We start from the raw sequence: 27169 nt of genomic DNA, 5'->3' as shown, positions 1-27169 counted from the left end.
GAAGATTGGTCCCTGAGACAGTAGATCTTCCCGCATTGGCAGCCGCCAAGGAGGCGCTACTGCCAGGTGAACAACATCGGTGTACCAGGACTGGCGTGGCCAGTCCGGCGCTACCAGAATCACCAAATGCGGTTCCGAGGCTAACCTGCGAAGGAACCTGGACAACAACTGAATCGGAGGAAAGGCATACATCAGACAAAGGGGCCACCAACGCATCCGAGGCGTCTGCCAGAGGATCGCACGTTCTTGCCACGAATCTTTCCACCTTGTGATTTAGCCGAGACGCAAACAGATCCACGTCCGGGGATCCCCACTTCGCACACAGCATATGGAAGACCTCCGGGTGCAGGGACCATTCCCCCTGGTCCAGGGTCTGGCGGCTCAGATAGTCGGCCTGCCAATTCTCCACACCCGGAATGTGAACTGCTGAAATTGCCGGGACATGAGTCTCGGCCCAAGACAGAATGTCGGTCACCTCCCGGGCCGCCCGGGCACTCCTGGTGCCCCCTTGGTGGTTGATGTAAGCCACCACGGTAGCATTGTCCGTCTGTACCCGAACAGAACGGCCCCGAAGTCGATCCGACCACTGGAAGAGACAGAGCTTGATCGCTCTCAATTCCAGTATGTTGATCGGAAGGGAGGATTCCTCCCCCGACCAAGTGCCCTGGGCAGACAGGTTGCCCAGGACTCCACCCCAACCCGACAGGCTGGCATCCATGGTAATCACCGTCCACAGTAACGGACGGAAGGATTTTCCTTCTGACACAGCCGGGGACTGGCTGCACTCAGAGGCGCCTTTTTCTTTCTTTGCATTAAATGCTTTTGTCAGCCTATTCCCAGGCGTGAGTAATTCCTATTGCCTGATGCCCCAGACATGCAGTTCCGGGTGGCCCCCTGGGGTGGGCATCAGACAGGCTCTGTATTCGCTGTGTGGGACACAGCTGATCACAGATCAAGGTAAAGGGCCAATCACAGCGGCCCCCTACCATGTGATTAGCTGTGTCCAATCACAGCTGATCACATTGTAAACAGACTTGCCGGTTATAGACAGAACTTTCCTCACGCGCTGTTACAGCACGAGGAAAGGAAAGCCGGTAACTGGTGAATGTAACAGGCACATTTACACTGAAAATCAGTTCCCTGATTATTAGTCCAGTGTGTCGTGCATCTGTAAAGATTCACAACCATGGCTACATAAGAAAATGGGTTTTCTTTTTATAAATAAAGCTTTGTTAGCTAAAAAAAACTGGCTCCTAACTTTTTAGCTGGCTTCTAGATTCAAAGCAAATTTGTCAAGCTCTGGCTCAGACCAGAGCCAGCGTGCTTGGTGATATCATTTATCCAGTGCTCTGTTTTCACTTGTATTTGCACATTGTCATTGCTGACCTTTTTTTTTCCTGGCTTACACCACTGGCAGGGCAGGTGCAGGGATTTTTATCTACATAGGCAAAGGTGCATTTTGGTCCCCCCCAATTGCCCTTGCGCCCTCTCCCTCCCACCACCCCCCTCACCTGCACAATGCAACCCCTGAAAACCCATATGGAATACATTTTATTTGCGCTCCATTAAGCTATAGTGGCTCAGTGGCTGCAATAATAACTCCCTCTACTGGTTTCTGTGGCCACAATAATATCTCCCAGTATCAGTATTAGTGGCCACAATGATAACCCCCAACAATGGTATCAGTGGCTGCAATAATTATCCTCAGCATTGGTGTCACTGGCTGCAATAATAACCCCTTACTATGCTGTCATTGGCAAACATCATTTGTGTCATTGGCTAAAATAATAAACCCCGGCATTACTGTCAGTGGCTGCCATAATAACCCAAAACATTAGGGTTAGTGGCAGCGGTAGTAACTCCCAACTATGGGGTCAGTGGCCACAATAACAACCCCCTACTATGCTGTCAGTGGCTGCAATAATAAGCGTCAGCACTGGTGTCAGTGGCCACCATAATAACCCTAAGCATTGGGGTGAGTGGCAGCAATAATAACCCCCAACTATGGTGGCAGCGGCTGCATTAATAACCTCCGAACACTGTTGTCAGTGGCTGGAATAATATAAACACAGCTTTGGTGTATATGGCTGAAATAATAACCCCAAGCATTGGTGTCAATGTCCGAATAATAAACCCCAGCATTGGTATCAGTGTGTTAGGAGAATGCCTGTAATGAGTGGAGACCAATAACCGACAACATCAGGCAAGCACAGTTCTCAGGTCTGCGAGAGATAGGGAAGTCTGAATTACTAGACCAATAATCCATATTGGGGTCACAAGCCAAGGTCGATGCTGGAGGAGAGTTTCGTAGTCGGGGTCACAAGGCAAAGTCATTTTCCAAACAGCAATAGAAGTAGCTCAAGTAGAATAATCTAGGGGCATAAACATGCTCCTCAGTTTCCAAGAATCCTCCTGTGGTCCATAGCCTTTCCATCTTAATAGGTATTGTAGTTTACCACGATGCAAGAATTCAAGAATTTTATCCAATATGAATTCTTCTTCTCCTTGCACCTGAACAGGGTCTGGTGGGGGATGTGTAGACCAGAAAAAGGATTACTTCTGAAAGGCTTTAAAAGAGTCATATGAAAAACAGGATGGATCTTCATAGAAGGTGGTCATTTAAGTTTGTAAGTCACAGGAATAATTTTTGCAACTACTTTGAAGGGTCCAATGAACTTAAGACCAAGCTTCTGAGAAAGAAGTTTAAGTTGTAAGTGTTTAGTGGATAGCCAGACCTTATCACCTAATGAATAGTGAGAAATGGTTCGTCTGTGTCTATTTTCAATTACCTTAAAGGATTCTTGACTGACATTTTATTTAATTCTCTGCAATCAATGCATGGGCGTAGGGTTCAATCTTTTATTTGAACAAAGAATAGCGGGGCACCAGCAGGAGGGGTTGAGGGACGGATAAATCCCGTCGCCTGATTTTCTTGTAGAAAGTCCCTGAACGCCTTCGGTTATGGTTCAGAAAGATTGTAGAGGCAATCAAAAGGAATTGGGGCTCCTGGTACAAGCTCTATTGGGCAATCATATGCTCGGTGGGGTGGTAATTAGTCGGCATTTTTCTTATCACAAATGTCTTTAAAGTTTTGTATTGAGAAGGCAATTTTTCCAGGTTAGTCGATGTCACTCCGATAATAGTAGGTGAGATGTCTCTTTTTTGACAATGTAAATCACAATGTTCAGAGGGAAAGGCTAGGTTTCTCTCCTGCCAATCAATAGTGGGATTGTTAATTGATAGCCATGGAATTTCTAAGACAACAGAAAATTGAGGAAAATAAATCAGATTGAAAGATATTAACTCTTGTTATTCAGGCTCGATACTTACTGTAACTGCAGAGGAATGGTCTCATGAGTGATTACTCCGGAAGCGAGTAGAGAACCGTCCACTGTCTCCATATGTACTGAAGATGGTTTGGGTATTTGGGTAATGACATTTTTTTCTGCAAACTTCAAATCCATAAAGTTACCACCAGCCCCGTAATCCAGCATTGCTGAGGTGGAGAGTAACAGGTCTTTCTCTTTAGTGGTGATGCTTAAAAAAAAAAAATGACAAACAATCTCCTTTTCTCCTGATGTTACGGAAGACAAGGGTTATGCAATGGATCCCACTTGCTCCCTAGAAGTGGACAAATCTCTCTGACTGGCTGCTGCAATGGTCTGTCTTGTTCGTCTTGATTCATTTTGACACCTGAGTGTGTAGTGATCTGACTGACCACAATAGAGGCAAAGATTCAGTTCACGTCTGCGTCTCTTTTCAGCAAAGCTGAGAGCTCCAATCTGCATAGGTTCGGATTCAGGTACAGGTTCATAGCTGGCAAACGATTTAGCTGTTGGTTAAAGACTGAACTAAGTTCAACAGATCTTTGTTTCGTCTCTCCAAGAATCGTCTATCGATCTTGGAGACTTTATCGATGATAAAGTCATCAAGACCATTGGACGTATCTATTCTAGACAGTTAATTTTTTATATTCTCAGAAAGTCCTTTTCTAAAGTGAAAGCACTTTGCACTGTCGCTCAAAGTGGTATCAGTTACTCAGTGACGAAATTCGGCAGCATATTCATAAACAGGATGTCTCCCTTGGTGCAAGTTCAGTAAAACAGTTTCAGCAGTTGTGCTGCAATTCGGATAATCAAAAATGAAATTCATGATTGTCACAAACTCCTCCAAATTTCCTAGAATGTCATGGTCTTACTCCAAGTATGGGGAAACCTATGCCATGGCCTCATCAAAGAACAGAGATATAAAACAGAGATATAAAAATGCCTGTCTTGGAGCGTGGGGTTGCAAATCAGTAAGGTTGCAGCTAAAAGTGCAGTCGACATTGATTCAGGAAGCATCTATAGAGTTTAGGATCCCCATTGAATTTATCAGGCAATTGGAAGTGGTTTGAATCACTTTTAGTAGCTGTTTGTTGGCTTTGCTGAAGTTGTGTTCGCAATTTAATTACTTCTCCTTGTAACTCTTACACTCATGTTTGTAAGCCTTTAACAAACTCAGTTAGAGAAATAACATGTTCACTCAGGGTTCGTTGAGTTGCGATGGTCTCCATGTTGTTGCCAGATTATTCTGTTAGGAGAATAGCTGTAATGAGTGGAGACCAATGGCCGACAACATCAGAAAAGCACAGTTCTCAGGTCTGCAAGAGATAGGAAAGTCTGAATTACTGGACCAATAATCCGTGTTGGGGTCACAAGCCAAGTTCAGTGCAGGAGAGAGTTTCGTAGTCGGGGTCACAAGCCAAGGTCAATGCAGGAGGAGAGTTTCGTAGTCAGGTTTACAACCCAAAGTCGTTTTCCAAACAGCAATAGAAGTAGCTCTAGTAGAATGCAGGATTAGACCACAATAATCTTGCGACAGGAAGCGCAGAGGCAAGGCTAATATAGAAAGTTCATGAGAGGAGCAAGGAGTTCAAGGTTCAATAGCAATCATGACACGAGGCAGGATTGTCCAACAGATCAGGCAGGGAGCTGTCCAGCATTCCAGATAGCTCAGCAAGAAAAATCAATGCCAGAGAAGAATCAATGCCAGACACAGAAGAGGTCCCAGGTTTGAGCCCAGGTCCTGACACAGTGGCTGTCATAATAACTATCAGTATTGGGGGGAGTGGCAGCAATAATGACTCTCAGCACTGGTGTCAGTGACTGCAATAATAACCCTCATCACTGGTGTCAATGGCTGCAATAATAACCCTTGACTAGTGTTTCTGTGTTCACAATAATAGCCCCCATTATTGGTGTCAGTGGCTGTGTAATCTTTGGGGGGTTATTTAGCTTAATGTAGAGCCTATCAGTGATCTAAGTCCACACCAGTTGTGCCATTTAAGGGCTTGTTGGTCCACTTTTATTAAAGGAAAAGAAAAACAAGTCCAATAACAGAAGTTGCCCATGCAGTGGTTTTGGCTTTCCACAGCAACAATGTAAATGAAAAATACCAAACCACCTGGCTCTTTGGCAGCACCACTGCTCAGGCTTTATGCCTCAGCCCTCTTGGCCATTTAACAGAGTTCCTGTACAACCCCTTGACCTTGGTTAGCACTCTTTTTAAGCTTCCTTGCTGCTCCAGCCCACAGGCTTGGGCCCTTTGTCTGCTTTATCAGACTGTCCGTTGCAGACTCGCACGCTTCTCCCTTGCATACCAGGACTCCTCGGGAGGGTGGAGCCCTCCTGACTCCCATACACAGACCTTGTGTCTATAGGGTGCAGCTGTCTCCAACTGGGTGCTCTGAGTGCTAACCCTGAGAATAATATGAACCCAGCCCACAGGTGTGCAATCAGCATGCCAGTCTCTGCAAAAATTAGGCCTAGATTGTTAACACACACGGTGACCCAGGGTCACCTCTTGACAGGCTGGAATTATAAACCCCAGCATTGGTTTCAGTGGCATAAAGAATAAATATCAATGGGTGCCATAATAACCCTCAGCATTGGGGTGAGTGGCAGCAATAATAACCCCAAACTATGGTGTCAGTGGCTGCAATACTAACCCCTAGCATTGGCGTCACTAGCTGCCACAACCCTCAGCATTGGGGTGAGCTGCAGCAATAATAATCCCCTAATATGGTGTTAGTGGCTAAAATAATAACTCCCAACTATGATGTCAATGGCTGCAATAACCCCACACTGGTTTCTGAGGCCACAATATAAATACCTAGTATTGGTGTCAGTGGCCAAAATAACAAACCCCAGCATTAGTGTCAGTGACTGCAATAATAAACCCTAGCATTGGTGTCAGTGGCTGGAAGAATAAACCTCAACATTGATGTCAGTGGCTGGAATAATAAACCCCAGCATTGGTGTCAGTGACAGGAATAATAACCCCCAACTATGGTGTCAGTGGGTGGAATAATAAACCCCAACATTTGTGTCAGTGGGACAGAATAATAAATTCCAGAATTGGTGTCAGTGGCCGCCATAATAACCCTCAGCATTGGGGTGAGTGGCAGCAATAATAACCCCAACTATGCTATCAACCCCCCCCCCCCTCTACATTGTTGGTCAGTGGCAGTGCTATTCTACCCCCCACCCATTTAACACTGGTGGTCAGTAGACATAGTATTTAGCATCTCCACATTCCCCTTCCTCCTCCTTACACAATTGCACTCCTAAGCTGCTCTCTCTCCCCCGAGGGGCCAAACTTTTAGTGGCAGGCGCTGGAAGTCACAGAGGATCCCGGATCTAGCTGCAGAATGCTGGGACTTGCTTTGTTCCTGAGCCGCATCCCCCCCCCCCCACCCCCATACACATCTCAATGCTCACTATCCTTGCAGGCCGGATCGGCTGTCTACATCCCAGTCACAAGGTGAATGTATACTTGGGACAGGCCCCGCCACCTCCACTCATGGCCTGGCTCAGCAACCTCCGGGCACTGATCACAACACTCAGCAGATCTCAGCCGATCTTGTGTGGGTGCAGGCGGCAGCAGACACAGGACTTCCGGGGCTGGGATCTGCAGATCACTTGGGATAGTGATTTTATTGCTCCCCGGTCCCATGTCCGGTTGCCTGCCTAAGCTGCCTTATACTGGCCCCGACTCTGACGGCTAGCAACAAATTAAATAAAATGAAAGAAGAACACCAAAGAGAATTGATGGTCAATAAAGGTAATAATAGGCATCTTGTCTGCACTTAGGTAGTATGTCTACATTTAAAAGTTTAAAATGAAGCAAAGGTTCTATTGAAAATTTGTAAAGGCATACGCTGTCAAACTGCCCATCTATTACTCATTGGTACCAATGCGGGAAAAGTATAGGAAAGTAAAAACTATTTAATAAACATGAGTACTTTATGCAGCATCAGGCTCTCTTGTGCTACAGCACATTATTCTGTTTATTCGACATTCATTCATATTGCTCCCTTGAACATCTAAAGAGCTAAATACACAGTCTAAGCCAGAGGTTGCTGGGTTCTTTTATGCAGTATCTGTGCATATAGTCAATGGCTGCTACTTAACACAATTTATTGCATTGTGGCTGTGCCCTCTGCTGGCCAATAAGTTTCATATTATGTATAGGGTTGAGCGAACACCTAGATGTCCGTGTTCGACGGGTTCGGCCGAACTTTAAAAAAAAGTCCGGGTCCGTGTCCCGGACTTTTACCGAACTTTTCCCGGACACCGAACCCCATTGAAGTCAATGGGGACCCGAACTTTAAGGCACTAAAATGGCTCTAAAACACCAAAGGAAAGGGCTAGAGTGCTGCAAATGGCAGCAAAACGTAATTAAGAGCATGGCAAGTGCTCTGCAAACAAATGTGGATAGGGAAATAACTTAAAACAACAAAAAAAAACAGAAAAATAAAACAATGTTCTTCTTCATCTCTGAAGGACGAGGCCCATATGGAGTAGGAGGGAGGTTGAGGTGGTGGTGGATGTGGCGGTGACTAGACATATGCCGGTTTTCGGTAATTCGATATATCGCGGTATTGCATAGCCACGGTATTGTTATTGTGGCATTTTTAAAATACCGAGTTTCTCTGTCAAGTCTGCCTGACTTGTGAATTGATACATTTCAGTGAGCTGGATGACTCATTCACTCACTCAGCTAACACCTTTCAGCATTAAGTCTCCTAACTATAAACAAAAATGATTACATTTGTATCTTTTCCTTCCCTCTGCCAGGGAGAAAGGAAGTTTAACCTCTTAAAGACTGGATCTTTTTCTGACACTTGCTGTTTGCAAGTTAAAATCAGTTTTTTTTTTGCTAGAAAAGTACTTAGAACCCCCAAACATTTTATATATTTTTTTAGCAGAGACCCTACAGAATAAAATGGCGATTGTTGTAATATTTTATGTCACACTGTATTTGCGCAGCAGTCTTTCAAACGCAATGATTAGACTTTAATGAATAAAAAAAAAAAAAAAAACGTAACAGTAAAGTTATCCCAATTTTTTTTTTTTTTGTTACACAGAGAATCGTGAGAGAATCGTGATCTTTATTCCAAGCTAAAAAATCGTGATTCTCATTTTGGCCAGAATCGTGCAGCTCTAATAAATATATATATACACACACACACGCCTAGCAGCCCACATTACATTATTATATAGCCATCAAGCAGTGTCTGGCCTACCTGGTGATGACTGGTCCTGGCGCTCTGATCCGATGGCCTGGTCTTTAAAGGGGCAAATCCTTGCGATCCAGAAGTGGTTAAACCTGCAGGAGGACCGGTGTTTTTATCTATTAATGACTTTACTATTGCTTTAGGCCTGGTTCACATGTATGCGGGTTGGTGGTTCACATGTATGCGGGTTGGCGGTTCACATGTATGCGGGTTGGCGGCCCACATTTGCACAGGCATAGCAGCCCATTGATTTGAACGGGCTGCTATGCCCTCATTTTCCGCAGAAAAAAGGTGCATGCAGCATTTTTTTTAAATTCAGTGTCCTTGAAATCCATCCTGCTTTTGCACCATGCGACTAACCTGCAGTTCCTGCTCTGGCAAGCTTTCTGCATTTTTTGTATACGTGGGCACGGCATTTAAAAATAAACAGTTTGCGTGTGCAGCAACGGCAGGTAAGTCGCATGGTGCAAAAGAAGGATGGATTTCATGGCCACTGCATTTTTTTAAATTCTGCATGCACCTTTTTTCAGCTGAAAACGCAGGCATAGCAGCTCAAGCCCATTCACATCAATGGGCTGCTATGCCTGCGCAAATGTGGGCCCCCAACCCGCATACATGTGAACCAGGCCTAAAGCAATAGTAAAGTCATTAATAGATAAAAACACCGGTCCTCCTGCAGGTTTAACCAATTAATGACTTTACTATTGCTTTAGGCCTGGTTCACATGTATGCGGGTTGGGGGCCCACATTTGCACAGGCATAGCAGCCCATTGATGTGAATGGGCTTGAGCTGCTATGCCTGCGTTTTCAGCTGAAAAAAGGTGCATGCAGAATTTAAAAAAATGCAGTGGCCATGAAATCCATCCTTCTTTTGCACCATGCGACTTACCTGCCGTTGCTGCACACGCAAACTGTTTATTTTTAAATGCCGTGCCCACGTATACAAAAAATGCAGAAAGCTTGCCAGAGCAGGAACTGCAGGTTAGTCGCATGGTGCAAAAGCAGGATGGATTTCAAGGCCACTGAATTTTAAAAAAATGCTGCATGCACCTTTTTTCTGCGGAAAATGAGGGCATAGCAGCCCATTCAAATCAATGGGCTGCTATGCCTGTGCAAATGTGAACCACCAACCCGCATACATGTGAACCAGGCCTAAAGCAATAGTAAAGTAATTTATAAACAACACCTCCTTCAGGTTTAACCACTTCTTGACCACAAGGATTTGCCCTCTTAATGACCAGGCCATCGGATCGGAGCCGAGCGCCAGAACCAGTTATCACCAGTTAGGCCAGACACTGCTTGATGACCTATTTTAGGCCTGGTTCACAGAGTCTGTACTGACTGACTATATAATAATGTGCATAAGTGAACCAAAGCCCCTAAATTCAGCAATGAAATTGAAGTGAGGTGGAAATTTAATAATTTAAATTTAATAATAGAATACCGTGATAATACCGTATACCGTGGCAAAACCTTAATCAATTAATCGCAGCATGAAAATCTGATACCGTCACAAGCCTAGCGGTGACATAGGCGTGCGCACAGGGTGTGCTGGGTGTGCCTGGGCACACCCTAATCACCTAGGGCACATAGCATTGCCAGTGAGGAGATGGGAAAGATCTCCCTGGGACCTGCTCTGCTCTATTTCTCCTTGCCTACAGGTACATGGCCCCGATACATTACTCTCCCTGCTGGCAAACACATGCATGTGTATTTCAACTTTGGGGTGCACACCTTAATGCAATAGGCTGCGCACACCTATGGGCGGTGTAGGTGGAAGCGGCGGTGGAGGAGGACCAGGGCCGGATTAACAGCATCATGGGCTTGGTGCTGAGGATTTTGAAGGGCCTTAAGGGCCGTGCCTTGCCATGCACCCAGAGGAGGAAGGGTGCAGCCATGCATGCCTAATTCAACATGGGATGCTGTCTCTGAAGCCCATAAACACATCCATGCATCGCCAACTGTCCCTCCTTGTCCGGCCTTCACGCTGTGTGGGGAGGTTCTGAGGGTGCTGCCTGGGGAAGCGAGCATAGAAGCCAGACTTCTGTGTTTACAAGTGACAGAAGAGCGGTAACAGTGAATATGGCCAACCCGGGGCCTATATAAAAGGTAGGGGCCTGGAGCTGCAGCTCCAATAGCCCCTACATTAATCTGGCCCTGAGGAGGAGGACGAGGTAGCCAACACTGCTTCTTTTCAAAAATTTTAAATGAGGGTACACCCCAAAAGAGTGAGAAAGAGCAAAAATGGAACAATGGGTGGGTAAGGTCGGTATCCATTGCTATTCTGCATAAGGTACGGAAAAGTCCCGTGGGATCCATGCCTGGTTCATTTTAATGAACGTGAGCTTGTCCACATTGTCTCTGGACAGGCGGCTGCGCTTGTCTGTTATAACGCCCCCAGCCGTGCTAAATACCCGTTCAGATAATACACTGGCTGCAGGGCACGCCAGCACCTCCAAGGCGTAAAGGGCAAGCTCAAGCCATGTGCCCAATTTGGAGACCCAGAAGTTGAAGGGGGCAGACCCGTCATTCACTACATGTAGGCGTGTGCACACATACTGCTCCACCATGTTGGTAAAATGCTGCCTCCTGCTAAGACGTTCCATCTGAGCTGCTGGTGCTGCTGTTTGTTGTGGCGTGCTGACAAAGCTTTTCCACATTTCGGCCATGCTAACCCTGCCTTCTGAGGTGCTGGCGGTGCCCTGGTTGCGTTGGCGACCTCCTCCTCCTCCTCCTCTGCCTTGTGCTTCCACTGTGGCCCCGCTGTCAGATGGGAATGCCAGCAGCATGGCGTCTACCAGCGTGCGCTTGTACTCGCGCATCTTGCGATCGCGCTCCAGTGAGTGAATTAAGGACGGTACGTTGTCCTTGTAACGGGGATCCAGCAGCGTGGCCACCCAGTAATCAGCACAAGTTAGAATGTGGGCAACTCGGCGGTCGTTGTGGAGACACTGCAGCATGTAATCGCTCATGTGTGCCAGGCTGCCCAGAGGCAACGAAAGGCTGTCCTCTGTGGGAGGTGTATCGTCCGTGTCCTCTGTATCCCCCCAGCCACGCACCAGTGATGGCCATGAGCTGGCCTGGGTGCCACCCTGCTGTGAACATGGTTCCATCTCCTCCTCCAGCTCCTCCTCCTCCTCATCCTCCTCATCCTCCAGAACTGTGCCCCTGCTGGACAATTGCGTCCCTGGCGTTTGCGTGTGCAGGAACCCACCCTCGGAGCCCCTTGCGAATGACTGCCCTGAAAGCCTTGGAAATGTTACCTCTTCATCCTCCTCCTCCTCCTCATCCTGTGCCACATCCTCTTCCATCATCGCCCGAATTGTTTTTTCAAGGAGGCATGGAAGTGGGATAGTTAAGCTGAGAACGGCGTCATTGCCACTGGCCATGTTGGTGGAGTACTCAAAACAGCGCAACAAGGCACACAGGTCTCGCATGGAGGCCCAGTTAAATTAAATAGCGGAATAGAAAATATGATCCAAAAAAAGTGTATGTATATCACACGTACACAACCACACTGGGCCCCAATTACTATTGTTTGTACCCCTAAAAGGCTAGATGAGGAGTAGGGGGAGTATGGAACAGGCAGCACCCTCAAACCTTCAGAAGTATGAGATGAACCCCAACAACTTGGAAAGGTGGATCTCTCTCACACGTACCGACACAGACTATCCCGCAATTCAATTGATCCTCAAAGGTTTTTATTGAATAGCGGAATAGGAAATATGATCAAAAAAAGTGTATGTATCTCGCACGTACACAACCACACTAGGCCCCAATTACTATTGTTTGTACCCCTAAAAGGCTAGATGAGGAGTAGGGGGGGTATGGAACAGGCAGCACCCTCAAACCTTCAGAAGTATGAGATGAACCCCAACAACTTGGAAAGGTGGATCTCTCTCACACGTACCGACACAGACTATCCCCCAATTTAACTGATCCCCAAAGGTTTTTGATTAAATAGCGGAATAGAAAATATGATCCAAAAAAAGTGTATGTATATCACACGTACACAACCACACTAGGCCCCAATTACTATTGTTTGTACCCCTAAAAGGCTAGATGAGGAGTAGGGGGGGTATGGAACAGGCAGCACCCTCAAACCTTCAGAAGTATGAGATGAACCCCAACAACTTGGAAAGGTGGATCTCTCTCACACGTACCGACACAGACTATCCCCCAATTTAACTGATCCCCAAAGGTTTTTGATTAAATAGCGGAATAGAAAATATGATCCCAAAAAAGTGTATGTATATCACACGTACACAACCACACTGGGCCCCAATTACTATTGTTTGTACCCCTAAAAGGCTAGATGAGGAGTAGGGGGAGTATGGAACAGGCAGCACCCTCAAACCTTCAGAAGTATGAGATGAACCCCAACAACTTGGAAAGGTGGATCTCTCTCACACGTACCAACACAGACTATCCCCCAATTTAACTGATCCCCAAAGGTTTTTGATTAAATAGCGGAATAGAAAATATGATCCAAAAAAAGTGTATGTATATCACACGTACACAACCACACTAGGCCCCAATTACTATTGTTTGTACCCCTAAAAGGCTAGATGAGGAGTAGGGGGAGTATGGAACAGGCAGCACCCTCAAACCTTCAGAAGTATGAGATGAACCCCAACAACTTGGAAAGGTGGATCTCTCTCACACGTACCGACACAGACTATCCCGCAATTCAATTGATCCTCAAAGGTTTTTATTGAATAGCGGAATAGGAAATATGATCAAAAAAAGTGTATGTATCTCGCACGTACACAACCACACTAGGCCCCAATTACTATTGTTTGTACCCCTAAAAGGCTAGATGAGGAGTAGGGGGGGTATGGAACAGGCAGCACCCTCAAACCTTCAGAAGTATGAGATGAACCCCAACAACTTGGAAAGGTGGATCTCTCTCACACGTACCGACACAGACTATCCCCCAATTTAACTGATCCCCAAAGGTTTTTGATTAAATAGCGGAATAGAAAATATGATCCCAAAAAAGTGTATGTATATCACACGTACACAACCACACTGGGCCCCAATTACTATTGTTTGTACCCCTAAAAGGCTAGATGAGGAGTAGGGGGAGTATGGAACAGGCAGCACCCTCAAACCTTCAGAAGTATGAGATGAACCCCAACAACTTGGAAAGGTGGATCTCTCTCACACGTACCGACACAGACTATCCCGCAATTCAATTGATCCTCAAAGGTTTTTATTGAATAGCGGAGTAGGAAATATGATCAAAAAAAGTGTATGTATCTCGCACGTACACAACCACACTAGGCCCCAATTACTATTGTTTGTACCCCTAAAAGGCTAGATGAGGAGTAGGGGGGGTATGGAACAGGCAGCACCCTCAAACCTTCAGAAGTATGAGATGAACCCCAACAACTTGGAAAGGTGGATCTCTCTCACACGTACCGACACAGACTATCCCCCAATTTAACTGATCCCCAAAGGTTTTTGATTAAATAGCGGAATAGAAAATATGATCCCAAAAAAGTGTATGTATATCACACGTACACAACCACACTGGGCCCCAATTACTATTGTTTGTACCCCTAAAAGGCTAGATGAGGAGTAGGGGGAGTATGGAACAGGCAGCACCCTCAAACCTTCAGAAGTATGAGATGAACCCCAACAACTTGGAAAGGTGGATCTCTCTCACACGTACCAACACAGACTATCCCCCAATTTAACTGATCCCCAAAGGTTTTTGATTAAATAGCGGAATAGAAAATATGATCCCAAAAAAGTGTATGTATATCACACGTACACAACCACACTAGGCCCCAATTACTATTGTTTGTACCCCTAAAAGGCTAGGAGTAGGGGGAGTATGGAACAGGCAGCACCCTCAAACCTTCAGAAGTATGAGATGAACCCCAACAACTTGGAAAGGTGGATCTCTCTCACACGTACCAACACAGACTATCCCCCAATTTAACTGATCCCCAAAGGTTTTTGATTAAATAGCGGAATAGAAAATATGATCCAAAAAAAGTGTATGTATATCACACGTACACAACCACACTAGGCCCCAATTACTATTGTTTGTACCCCTAAAAGGCTAGGAGTAGGGGGAGTATGGAACAGGCAGCACCCTCAAACCTTCAGAAGTATGAGATGAACCCCAACAACTTGGAAAGGTGGATCTCTCTCACACGTACCAACACAGACTATCCCCCAATTTAACTGATCCCCAAAGGTTTTTGATTAAATAGCGGAATAGAAAATATGATCCCAAAAAAGTGTATGTATATCACACGTACACAACCACACTAGGCCCCAATTACTATTGTTTGTACCCCTAAAAGGCTAGGAGTAGGGGGAGTATGGAACAGGCAGCACCCTCAAACCTTCAGAAGTATGAGATGAACCCCAACAACTTGGAAAGGTGGATCTCTCTCACACGTACCAACACAGACTATCCCCCAATTTAACTGATCCCCAGAGGTTTTTGATTAAATAGCGGAATAGAAAATATGATCCCAAAAAAGTGTATGTATATCACACGTACACAACCACACTAGGCCCCAATTACTATTGTTTGTACCCCTAAAAGGCTAGGAGTAGGGGGAGTATGGAACAGGCAGCACCCTCAAACCTTCAGAAGTATGAGATGAACCTCAACAACTTGGAAAGGTGGATCTCTCTCACACGTACCAACACAGACTATCCCCCAATTTAACTGATCCCCAAAGGTTTTTGATTAAATAGCGGAATAGAAAATATGATCCCAAAAAAGTGTATGTATATCACACGTACACAACCACACTAGGCCCCAATTACTATTGTTTGTACCCCTAAAAGGCTAGGAGTAGGGGGAGTATGGAACAGGCAGCACCCTCAAACCTTCAGAAGTATGAGATGAACCCCAACAACTTGGAAAGGTGGATCTCTCTCACACGTACCAACACAGACTATCCCCCAATTTAACTGATCCCCAGAGGTTTTTGATTAAATAGCGGAATAGAAAATATGATCCCAAAAAAGTGTATGTATATCACACGTACACAACCACACTAGGCCCCAATTACTATTGTTTGTACCCCTAAAAGGCTAGGAGTAGGGGGAGTATGGAACAGGCAGCACCCTCAAACCTTCAGAAGTATGAGATGAACCTCAACAACTTGGAAAGGTGGATCTCTCTCACACGTACCAACACAGACTATCCCCCAATTTAACTGATCCCCAAAGGTTTTTGATTAAATAGCGGAATAGAAAATATGATCCCAAAAAAGTGTATGTATATCACACGTACACAACCACACTAGGCCCCAATTACTATTGTTTGTACCCCTAAAAGGCTAGGAGTAGGGGGAGTATGGAACAGGCAGCACCCTCAAACCTTCAGAAGTATGAGATGAACCCCAACAACTTGGAAAGGTGGATCTCTCTCACACGTACCAACACAGACTATCCCCCAATTTAACTGATCCCCAAAGGTTTTTGATTAAATAGCGGAATAGAAAATATGATCCCAAAAAAGTGTATGTATATCACACGTACACAACCACACTAGGCCCCAATTACTATTGTTTGTACCCCTAAAAGGCTAGATGAGGAGTAGGGGGAGTATGGAACAGGCAGCACCCTCAAACCTTCAGTATGAGATTGTGTTCACTGTACCCCACAAAGATTGAGTTCACTGCACCCCACAATGATTGTGTTCACTGCACCCCACAAAGATTGTGTTCACTGCACCTCACAAAGATTGTGTTCACTGTACCCCCCAAAGATTGTGTTCACTGCACCCCACAAAGATTCTGTTCACTGTACCCCACAAAGATTGTGTTCACTGCACCCCAAAAAGATTGTGTTCACTGCACCCCAAAAAGGATGTTGTTCACTGCACCCCAAAAAGGATGTTGTTCACTCCACCCCAAAAAGATTGTGTTCACTGCACCCCACAAAGATTGTGTTCACTGCACCCCAAAAAGATTGTGTTCACTGCACCCCAAAAATGATTTTGTTCACTGCACCCCAAAAAGGATTTTGTTCACTGCACCCCAAAAAGGATGTTGTTCACTCCACCCCAAAAAGATTGTGTTCACTGCACCCCAAAAAGATTGTGTTCACTGCACCCCACAAAGGATTTTGTTCACTGCACCCCAAAAAGATTGTGTTCACTGCACCCCAAAAAGGATGTTGTTCACTGCACCCCAAAAAGGATTTTGTTCACTGCACCCCAAAAAGATTGTGTTCACTGCACCCCACAAAGGATTTTGTTCACTGCACCCCACAAAGATTGTGTTCACTGCACACCAAAAAGGATTGTGTTCACTGCACCCCAAAAAGATTTTGTTCACTGCACCCCAAAAAGATTGTGTTCACTGCAGCCCAAAAAGATTGTGTTCACTGCAGCCCAAAAAGATTGTGTTCACTGCAGCCCAAAAAGATTGTGTTCACTGCAGCCCAAAAAGATTGTGTTCACTGCAGCCCAAAAAGATTGTGTTCACTGCAGCTCACACAGAAAAATGGATGTGGATCACTGACACCTGCCTATCTCCAATCCCACACCACACAGCAATATCGATTGTAGTTTGTAGAACACAGTTTCCCTAAAATTCAGCAGACTCTGTCCCTAACAGGATTGAGAAGAGATCGTAGATCAGGATTGAGTGCAGACCCCACCCCCCACACAGCAATATCGATTGTAGTTTGTAGAAGACACTGACCCTATATAATTCAGCAGACTCTATCCCTAAAATGCCTACAACTCGCCCTGCCTAAACACTCCGACCTGTCCCTCAATTCTATCCGGACACAAATGGTTTTTTCCTGCCTATCTTTCCCTAATCAGCAGCCAGCACGTTGATGTGTGCTCTGTCCCTGAATCTAAGCAGCATAATGACGCCGCTGCGGCTGCCTCGAACTTATAAAGACTTGGTCACATGCTTCAGACGGCCAATCACAGCTACTGAGACATTTGCAGGCATGGCTGGGATGGCTTAAGGCACACCAGTTAAACGATTGTTGATTGGCTGTTGAAAGCCCGCCATGAAAAGAGCGCCAAAGCATGCAAAACCCGGAAATAAAACGACCGAACACGGATTTTTACCCGAACATACAGTAAAGTGTCCGTGTCCGTGTTCGGGTACAAAAAATCCAATTATTCGGTACGAACACGAATAATACAGTCCGTGTTCGCTCAACACTAATTATGTACAATGCAACAAGATACTGTAGTGTATAGTATACCCTTGTAGAAAATGTATATTAACCACTTTACCACCGGAGGATTTTGCTGTCTTACGTCCAGGCCACTTTTTGCGATTCGGCACTGTGCGAATTTAACTGACAATTGCGCGGTCATGCAACGCCGTACCCAAACAAAATGTACGTCCTTTTTCCCCCACAAACAGAGCTTTCTTTTGGTGGTATTTCATCACCTGTGTGATTTTTACTTTTTGCGCTATAAACAAAAAAATAGCGACAATTTTGAAAAAATAACAATATTTTTCAAATTTTTTTTATATGAAATTCCCCCCCCCCCCCCCAAAAAAAATGTAAAAATCAAAATTTTTTATCATTTTAGGCCAATTTGTTTTCTGCTACATATTTTTGGTAAAAAAAATCACAATAAGCGTATTTTGATTGGTTTGCGCAAAAGTTATTGCGTTTACTAACTAAGGGAAAGATTTCTGTCATTTTTGGTGTTTTTTTTTTAACGAGTAATGGCTGCGATCTGCGATTTTTTTTGCGGGACTGCAACATTGCAGCGGACAGATCGGACCCTTGACTGACATTTTTGACACTTTTCGGGGTACCAGTGACAATACTACAGTAATCAGTGCTATACATATGCACTGTTACTGTAAAAATGACACTGGCAGGGAAGGGGTTAACTTTATTGGTGATCAAGGGGTTAATGTATGCCTGGTGCTTACTAACGTATGTGGGGGGAGGTGACTGAGTGACACAGGGACAGATCGCAGGTTCAGCTATTCTGAACCCTGTCTGTCACTTAGGAGATCCGCCCGCTTTGTTTACACAAGCGGGCGGATCTCCAGACTCGATTCCCCGACGATCGGGGAAGAGCGGCGGTGATCACCGCCGCTCCTCTCCTGGCCCGACTCCCGCTGTAACTGAATACAGCGGAAGCGAGCCTCTGGCGGCGCGCGCACGCCGCCGAGAGAGGGGAATGTCTGGTGACGTAGGTCTACGTCGCCAGACGATAACGAACCACTTTGCCACAGTACAGTCAATGTGACTGGTCGGCAAGTGGTTAAAGCGAGGCCGATTTCTAAAAATTAAACCTGTGCTCTGCTCATTTAGCAAAAAGGAAATAGGTTTTCTTCAAAGTCCCCCTTCCCCATCAACATACAGTATACACTCACTGGGCACATTATTAGGTAAGCCTTGCTATTATCGGGTTGGACCCCCTTTTGCCTTCAGAACTGCCTTAAATCTTTGTAGCATAGATTCAACAAAGTGTTGAAAACATTTCACAGAAAATTTTGGTCCATATTGACATGATAGCATCACACAGTTGCTGCAGATTTGTCAGCTGCACATCCATAATGTAAATCTTCAGTCCCACTACATCCCAAAGGTGCTCTATTGGATTGAGATCTGGTGACTGTGCAGGCCATTGGAGTACAGTGACCTCATTGTCATGTCCAAGAAACCAGTGGTGAGATGATTTGAGCTTTGTTTGTGACATGGTACATTATCCTGTTGGAAGCAGCCATCAGAAAATGGGTACACTGTAGTCATAAACGGATGGACATGGTCAGCAAAAATACTCAGGTAGGCTGTGGAGTTTAAACAATGCTCAGTTGGTATGGTACTAAGGGGCCCAAAGTGTGCCAATAAAATATCCCCAACACCATTACTCCTCCACCAACCTGATGTAATGTTCTGGTACCTTTGGGTACCCTAATTACTCTTTCATAAGTGTATGCGCCCCACCATTCTCTTTTGGTAAGGTGCGCATACACCTTTAAGACTGATGCTGTCATCACTGAGCGCCGGACTGGATGGCTATTTAGATCGCCGGCTCTCACTCACATGTGTTCGTTCAAACTGCTTTGTGCCTTGATGCTAACCTGTCTTGAAGCTCACATGCTTGCAAGCATACCTCGCTGTCGGAACCACGCTGCGCTGATCCCTGTATCCCGCTACCGGATCATCCGCTCTTGCCGAACCTCTCCTCTGCTACATTGCTATTAGTGATAAGTACCCCACAGGGGAAACCTCTATAACCTTTATACTAAAGCTTACACTATCTAGCTCTGCATACTAAGGACTATTACTACATCTGCATTATCTAAGATTGCTAGCTCTTGAGCCTACTACCACCTGTTCTTGCACTGGGTTGATCTCTCTTGTATGTCCACCTTCTACTCTGTCATCTACTACCATACATGATTGCTAAACCTATCTGCATCCCATCTGCTACTATCTTACTTTCAAGAACATTTCCTTTCAAGTGTCTGTCATCTACCATCTCTACCCAACCTGTCTCTTCAGCCTATCATCACTGTGTTACTATATACATAAGTCACTCTAGGAAACATCTTATTGAGTGTGTGTATTTACTTGCTGAATTGAGATCATCCACACATGATGAGTCATTGAGAGTTGGGAATGGTGTCTCAGCGTTTCTCTACATGACTACTGAAGTGGAATATTTCTGCAGCTGAAAATCCACATCATACGTAAAACGCAGGATCGTAACAGATTGAACGAACCACAAATGGATTCAGCAGAAATAACCACTCAGATGACACAATTAAAACAGCAAGTAACTGCGTTAATACACGCACTTGCTGAATTAAAAGAAGACAATCAGGCTCTGTCGCAGCAGGTAATTAGACTGACACAACTTACCACTGCTCAGTCCCCTGAACCCAAAATAAATCCTCCTTTGGTATTTACAGGCGATCGCAAAAAATTTCGCGAATTTAAAAACGCATGTGAGTTACTTTTCTTGCTAAAACCCCGTACCTACCTTACTGATCACATTAAGGTTTGTACTATTATTTCTTACCTAACAGGCGATCCTCGGGCCTGGGCAGACTCTCTTTTTGAGAAAAGCGACCAGCTTCTCAACTCCTATGCCTTGTTCCTAGCAGAACTCACTAGCCTATATGATGATCCCAATAGGCAGAGTACTGCCGATCTTCAATTAAGATCCTTGAAACAAGGTGGGAGACCTGTAGAAGACTTTGTCGCAGAATTCAAGAGATGGACCCTTGATTCAGAATGGAATGATGCATCTCTGAAATCCCAATTTCGGCTTGGCCTATCAGAGGCCGTTAAAGACGAGCTCGCCCGAGCGGATCTGCCAAAAACCCTGGATGCATTGATACAACTCAGTATCACCATAGATAGAAGACTACGAGAAAGAAAGGCTGAGAAAATGGGAATGCCATTATCCAGTTCTTCTCGGATTTCGGCCGTTGACCCCGTTCCTATGGAGGTAGGAACCATACGCCCACCTCTATCAACTATGGAAAGAGCCAGAAGACGATCTGGTAATCTCTGCTTGTACTGTGCATCCCCGGATCACAAGATAAACGTCTGTCCCCTAGTCTACAAAAAGAAGGGTGCGTGTTCACCTGTCCTCCTAGGGGGATTGACAACTTCAATCACTAACCCTTACCTTTCTGTTTGCTTAACATTACAGTGGGACCAGAACAGGATTACTACTAAGGCCATGATTGACACAGGATCTTGTGGAAATTATATTGACATACGTTTTGCTGCTTTAAATAAAGTTCTTATTATTTCTAAACTTAAACCTGTCTCAGTGAGTCTTATTAACGGTGTTCCTTTATCCTCTGGATCACTGATCAGACACAGGCACTCCTAGTCACTACTAACAGGTCTCATATGGAGACCACTACCTTCGATCTAATACCTTCACCCCACTTTCCCATTGTTTTGGGACTTCCCTGGTTGCACACACATCAACCAACCATAGATTGGAAGGAACGGACCCTGACCTTCCTCTCTTGCTAATGCGAGGGTACGTGTAACCTCCCGTCTTTCGGGAAGATCCTGTCTGTGGTGACAGATGAGATTGCACCACTATGTTATCAGGATCTCTCTGAGGTTTTTTTTGAGAAAAATGCTCAAGCACTACCTCCCCATCGAGACTATGATTGTAGCATTGATCTTCTCCCAAATAGCAAATTGCCGTTCGGTCATGTTTATCCTCTTTCACAGGATGAACTTTCCCATCTCAAAGACTATCTGGATGAGAATTTGGAAAAAGGTTTTATTAGACCTTCCACTTCTTCCACAGCAGCAGGACTCTTTTTTGTCCGCAATAAGGACTCAAGTCTCAGGCCTATCATCGACTATAGGCAATTGAATGCTATTACAATAAAAGATCGCTATCCTCTACCGCTTATCCCTGAGCTCATTGAGCAGGTGCGTGGAGCTACCTATTTTTCAAAATTGGACCTGAAAGGAGCATACAATCTCATTCGAATCCGTGATGGACACGAGTGGAAGATTGCATTCAGAACCAGATACGGATTGTTCGAATATCTTGTAATGCCATTCGGGCTATGCAACGCCCCTGCAGTTTTTCAACGATTTATAAACAATATTTTCAGAGACTTACTAGATGTCTGTGTTGTGGTATATCTAGACGATATACTTATATATTCACGATCCCTGTCTGAACACATAAGACATGTAAGACTAGTATTATCGAGATTGCTTGCACACAACCTTTATGTGAAACTGAAAAAATGCTTGTTTCATAAAGAAGAGGTACTGTTTCTAGGCTACATCATATCCAAAACAGGAATCGAGATGGACATGAGTAAGATATCCTGCATTCAGGATTGGCCTACACCAACCACACGCAAGGCGCTACAGCGATTCCTTGGATTTTCGAATTTCTACAGGAAGTTCATTAGAAACTTCTCTGCCATTGTGAGACCCCTCACACAGCTCACTAGCATTAAAAAACCATTCAAATGGTCAGATGAAGCAAATAAAGCTTTTCACCTGTTAAAGACAAGGTTTACTTCTGCTCCCATACTACGCCATCCAGACCCATCCCTCCAATACATTCTGGAAGTAGATGCGTCAAACATGGCAGTAGGAGCAATACTCTCCCAACGACCAACTCACACTTCACCACTTCATCCAGTCGCCTTTTTTTCTAAATCCCTAAGCAGTCCAGAGATAAATTACCCCGTGGGTGAAAAGGAACTGCTTGCTATAAAATTGGCTCTGGAGAATTGGCGACATCTACTCGAAGGCACCCAATTACCAATACTTATATACACGGACCATAAAAATCTCCAAAATCTTCAGACTAACAAAACTCTCTCGCACCGACAGGTACGATGGTCACTATTCTTTCTAAGGTTTAACTTCCTAGTGACCTACACACCTGCAGATAAGAACAAAAAGGCGGATGCACTATCACGACTAACTGAAGAAAACTACTTCGAAATCCCTTCCGTTCCTATAATACCTCACAAACGCATTATTGGAGTTGTCCGTTCCTTGAAGGAAGAGGTTTTGCATGGTATAAGTTTGGATTCACCCCCACCACAACTAAATACTGATGCAGAAGGCTTCCTCTACTACAACGACAAACTTTACATACCACCCACCATACGCACCAAGATCTTGGAATTATCGCATGATGTGCCTATGGCAGGACATATGGGTATGACAAAGACTCTTAATCTGATTACCAGGCAATTCTGGTGGCCTGACATGAAAACATCTATACAAAAATTCGTCTCTTCATGCAATGTCTGTGCCAGGTCCAAAATTGACACTACGAGACCATCTGGTCTACTATGCAGTCTACCAATACCCCAAACTCCATGGGAAGTTGTGTCCTTGGACTTTATAGTGGAATTGCCTCCTTCCAAAGGATTTAATACCATCTTAGTGTCAGTGGACCATCTGACAAAAATGGCACATTTCATTGCTATTCGCAGACTACCTTCGTCCAAACAAACGGCAGAACTCCTGATGAAACATGTCTTTAAGTTACATGGTATCCCAAAAACTCTTCTGTCTGACCGTGGATCACAATTTATTTCCAAGTTCTGGCAAGAACTATGTCACATACTACGGATCGAGCGGAAGCTCACTTCTCCTTACCATCCGCTGACCAACGGACAGAATGAAAGAGTCAACCAATGCATCGAGCAATATTTACGTTGTTACACTTCTTACCAACAGGATGATTGGGTGGATCTTCTCCCTCTGGCAGAATTTGCCTACAACAATGCAACCCACAGTACGACCAAGCAGAGTCCGTTCTACTTGAACTATGGGTTTCATCCCTCTATTCTTCCACCATGCATCCTTCCTTCAAATAACCCAGTAGCTTCAGACTATCTTACCCAAATAAAGGACTCTCTGGGTTTGCTTAATACTACCATTGCACACGCTCATAGTCAACAAAAGAAGTACTATGATCTTCGCAGAAGACCTTCTCCTCAGTACGCTATCGGGGACCTCGTTTGGCTCTCAACAAAAAATTTAAGACTGAAAATCCCTAGCAAAAAGCTTGGACCTTTGTTCTTGGGACCTTTCCCAATCAAGAAACTTATTGGAAAAGCTGCAGTACAGCTTACATTGCCAATAGACCTCAAAATACATCCCATTTTCCATGTGTCGCTACTGAAGCCCCATGTTCCTGACCAAGGAATAAGGCCTACTATCCCACCTCCTCCTCCTGTACAAGTTGAAGGTGGAGAAGAATACGAGATAAAAGAGATTCTGGATTCTCGTATCCACAGAGGAAGACTTCAGTACTTAGTTCGATGGAAGAACTATGGGCCCCAAGACGACACCTGGCTAAACACCTCTGACATACATGCCTCTAGATTAATCCGCAATTTTCATGCGAAGTACCCAGACAAACCAGCTCCAGAGGCCTTCAGGAGCCGGCCTTAAGGGGGGGTACTGTAATGTTCTGGTAACTTTGGGTACCCTAATTACTCTTTCATAAGTGTATGCGCCCCACCATTCTCTTTTGGTAAGGTGCGCATACACCTTTAAGACTGATGCTGTCATCACTGAGCGCCGGACTGGATGGCTATTTAGATCGCCGGCTCTCACTCACATGTGTTCGTTCAAACTGCTTTGTGCCTTGATGCTAACCTGTCTTGAAGCTCACATGCTTGCAAGCATACCTCGCTGTCGGAACCACGCTGCGCTGATCCCTGTATCCCGCTACCGGATCATCCGCTCTTGCCGAACCTCTCCTCTGCTACATTGCTATTAGTGATAAGTACCCCACAGGGGAAACCTCTATAACCTTTATACTAAAGCTTACACTATCTAGCTCTGCATACTAAGGACTATTACTACATCTGCATTATCTAAGATTGCTAGCTCTTGAGCCTACTACCACCTGTTCTTGCACTGGGTTGATCTCTCTTGTATGTCCACCTTCTACTCTGTCATCTACTACCATACATGATTGCTAAACCTATCTGCATCCCATCTGCTACTATCTTACTTTCAAGAACATTTCCTTTCAAGTGTCTGTCATCTACCATCTCTACCCAACCTGTCTCTTCAGCCTATCATCACTGTGTTACTATATACATAAGTCACTCTAGGAAACATCTTATTGAGTGTGTGTATTTACTTGCTGAATTGAGATCATCCACACATGATGAGTCATTGAGAGTTGGGAATGGTGTCTCAGCGTTTCTCTACATGACTACTGAAGTGGAATATTTCTGCAGCTGAAAATCCACATCATACGTAAAACGCAGGAGCGTAACACCTGAACTGTTAAAACAAGGCAGGATGGATCCATGCTTTTATATCATTTATGCCAAATTCTGACCAGTGGCAGCTGGTGCATTGGGAGCGCAGGGGCGCTGCCCCCCCGTCCATGCGTCCGGCCCCCTAATGTACATGGGGGGCACTGGACGCATGGACTTCAATGGGCCTTTTTTTTTTTTTAGCCATGTGATTAGAGCCAGAGGCTCTAATAGGCTATAAAAGAGGGTGGTCTTGGGGCACAGAGCACTGCGCTCCGAGCCCACCCAGTTGTGTGACAATAGCGAATGAGAATTCGCTATTGTTACATGGATCCTCCTCCTGGCCAATCAAGAAGCGTGCCTTGAGACCTGTTTCCCGATTGGCCGAAAGGAGAAGTCATGCTATTGGGCATGGAGGAGGAGTGAGGAGATGCAGAAGACAGGAGGAAGAAGCCAAAGCCGCCGCTGCCTGCTGCTGCAGATATCCAGGCAGGGTGAGTGAGCATGGGGGGTCCTGTCCTCTGTCCTGTCCCCTGTCCTGTCCCCTGTCCTGCTGTGGTCCTGGTGGTCCTGGGGGGGGGGGGTATGGTGCGCGGCCTGGTGTGGTCCAGGGTGTATGATGTGATCCATCTGGTTATTTGAGTTACTGTTGCTTTTCTAGCGTCTCAAACCAGTCTGCCCCTTCTCCTCTGTCCTCTGACATCAACAAGACATTTTCATCAACATAACAGCCGCTTACTGGATATTTTCTTTTTTTTTTGGACCATTCTCTGTAAACCCTAGAGATCTTTGTGCATAAAAATCCCAGTAGATCAGCAGTTTTTGAAAAACTCAGACCAGCCTGTCTGGCACCAACAACCATGCTACGTTCAAAGTCACTTAAATCCCCTTTCTACCCCATTCTGATGCTCAGTTTGAACTTCAGCAATTCGTCTTCACCACATCTAGATACCTAAATACCTTGAGCTGCTGCCATGTGATTGGCTGATTAGCAATTTGTTTTACCAAGCAATTGAACAGGTATACCTAATAAAGTGACTGGTGAGTACAGTATGTGGCAAGTAGAAACTGAAAATAGCTAGAACATTTTGACTACAATACCTTTGTTAGTCCTAGCTAAATAAGTACAAGCTAAGGACCCCTTTAGGGCACCTTTCACACTTGTATGACCTGCAAGTAGCCTTTGACGCTACTATGCTGCCTGACTTTGACGTGACTTGAAGCTATGCCTGTGTAATCTTGAGGTCTATGGAACTCAAGTCACATCAAAGTCAGGCCAAAGTAGTGCAGAGTCTACTTTAATGTCGCTGCGACTTGAAGTCGCAGATATAAATGATACCTATTGGAAATCATGGCGTACGACTTGTCATGCAACTTTGCAGTCCCAAGTCGCAGGTCAAGTCGCACAAGTGTGAAAGGGGCCTAAGGAGTATTTAAGGCAGAGTGAAAAAAATATACTTTTTACATTTCTAGACTACATGTACATTCCCCCAACTTTTACCCTTTAAAACATGCTGGAGGGGAGGGACAGAAAAAAAACTGTAGATGTGCCAGAAATATAATATGCTCCTACTTTCCTCTTTGAAGTGACAACACAGCTCTGAATTCCTAAGCTAGTGGTGTCAGCCCTGCCCACTTAACTTCTGATGGATTACATAGAACAAAGACCTCTCCTTATTTCCATCCCTCTCCATCAACTCCACAAACCCTCTATGTGCACAGACAGAGAACACAGGAAGTTATCAGCACATATTTCTGGCAGGATCAACAGTTATATTTAACTTATCAAACAGGTATAGAAAAACACTTTCGAGGATATATTTACCAGACCAAAGGTAGAAAAAAGGTGCAGTTTATTGTTGGGGTTTACATATACTTTATTGGCGTAGTT

This window comes from Pelophylax lessonae (genome assembly GCF_965119305.1).
Source record: "Pelophylax lessonae genome assembly, chromosome: 12".
NCBI lineage: Eukaryota > Metazoa > Chordata > Amphibia > Anura > Ranidae > Pelophylax > Pelophylax lessonae.
The sequence above is the reverse complement of the archived record's forward strand: the minus strand, read 5'-3'. Positions refer to the sequence as shown.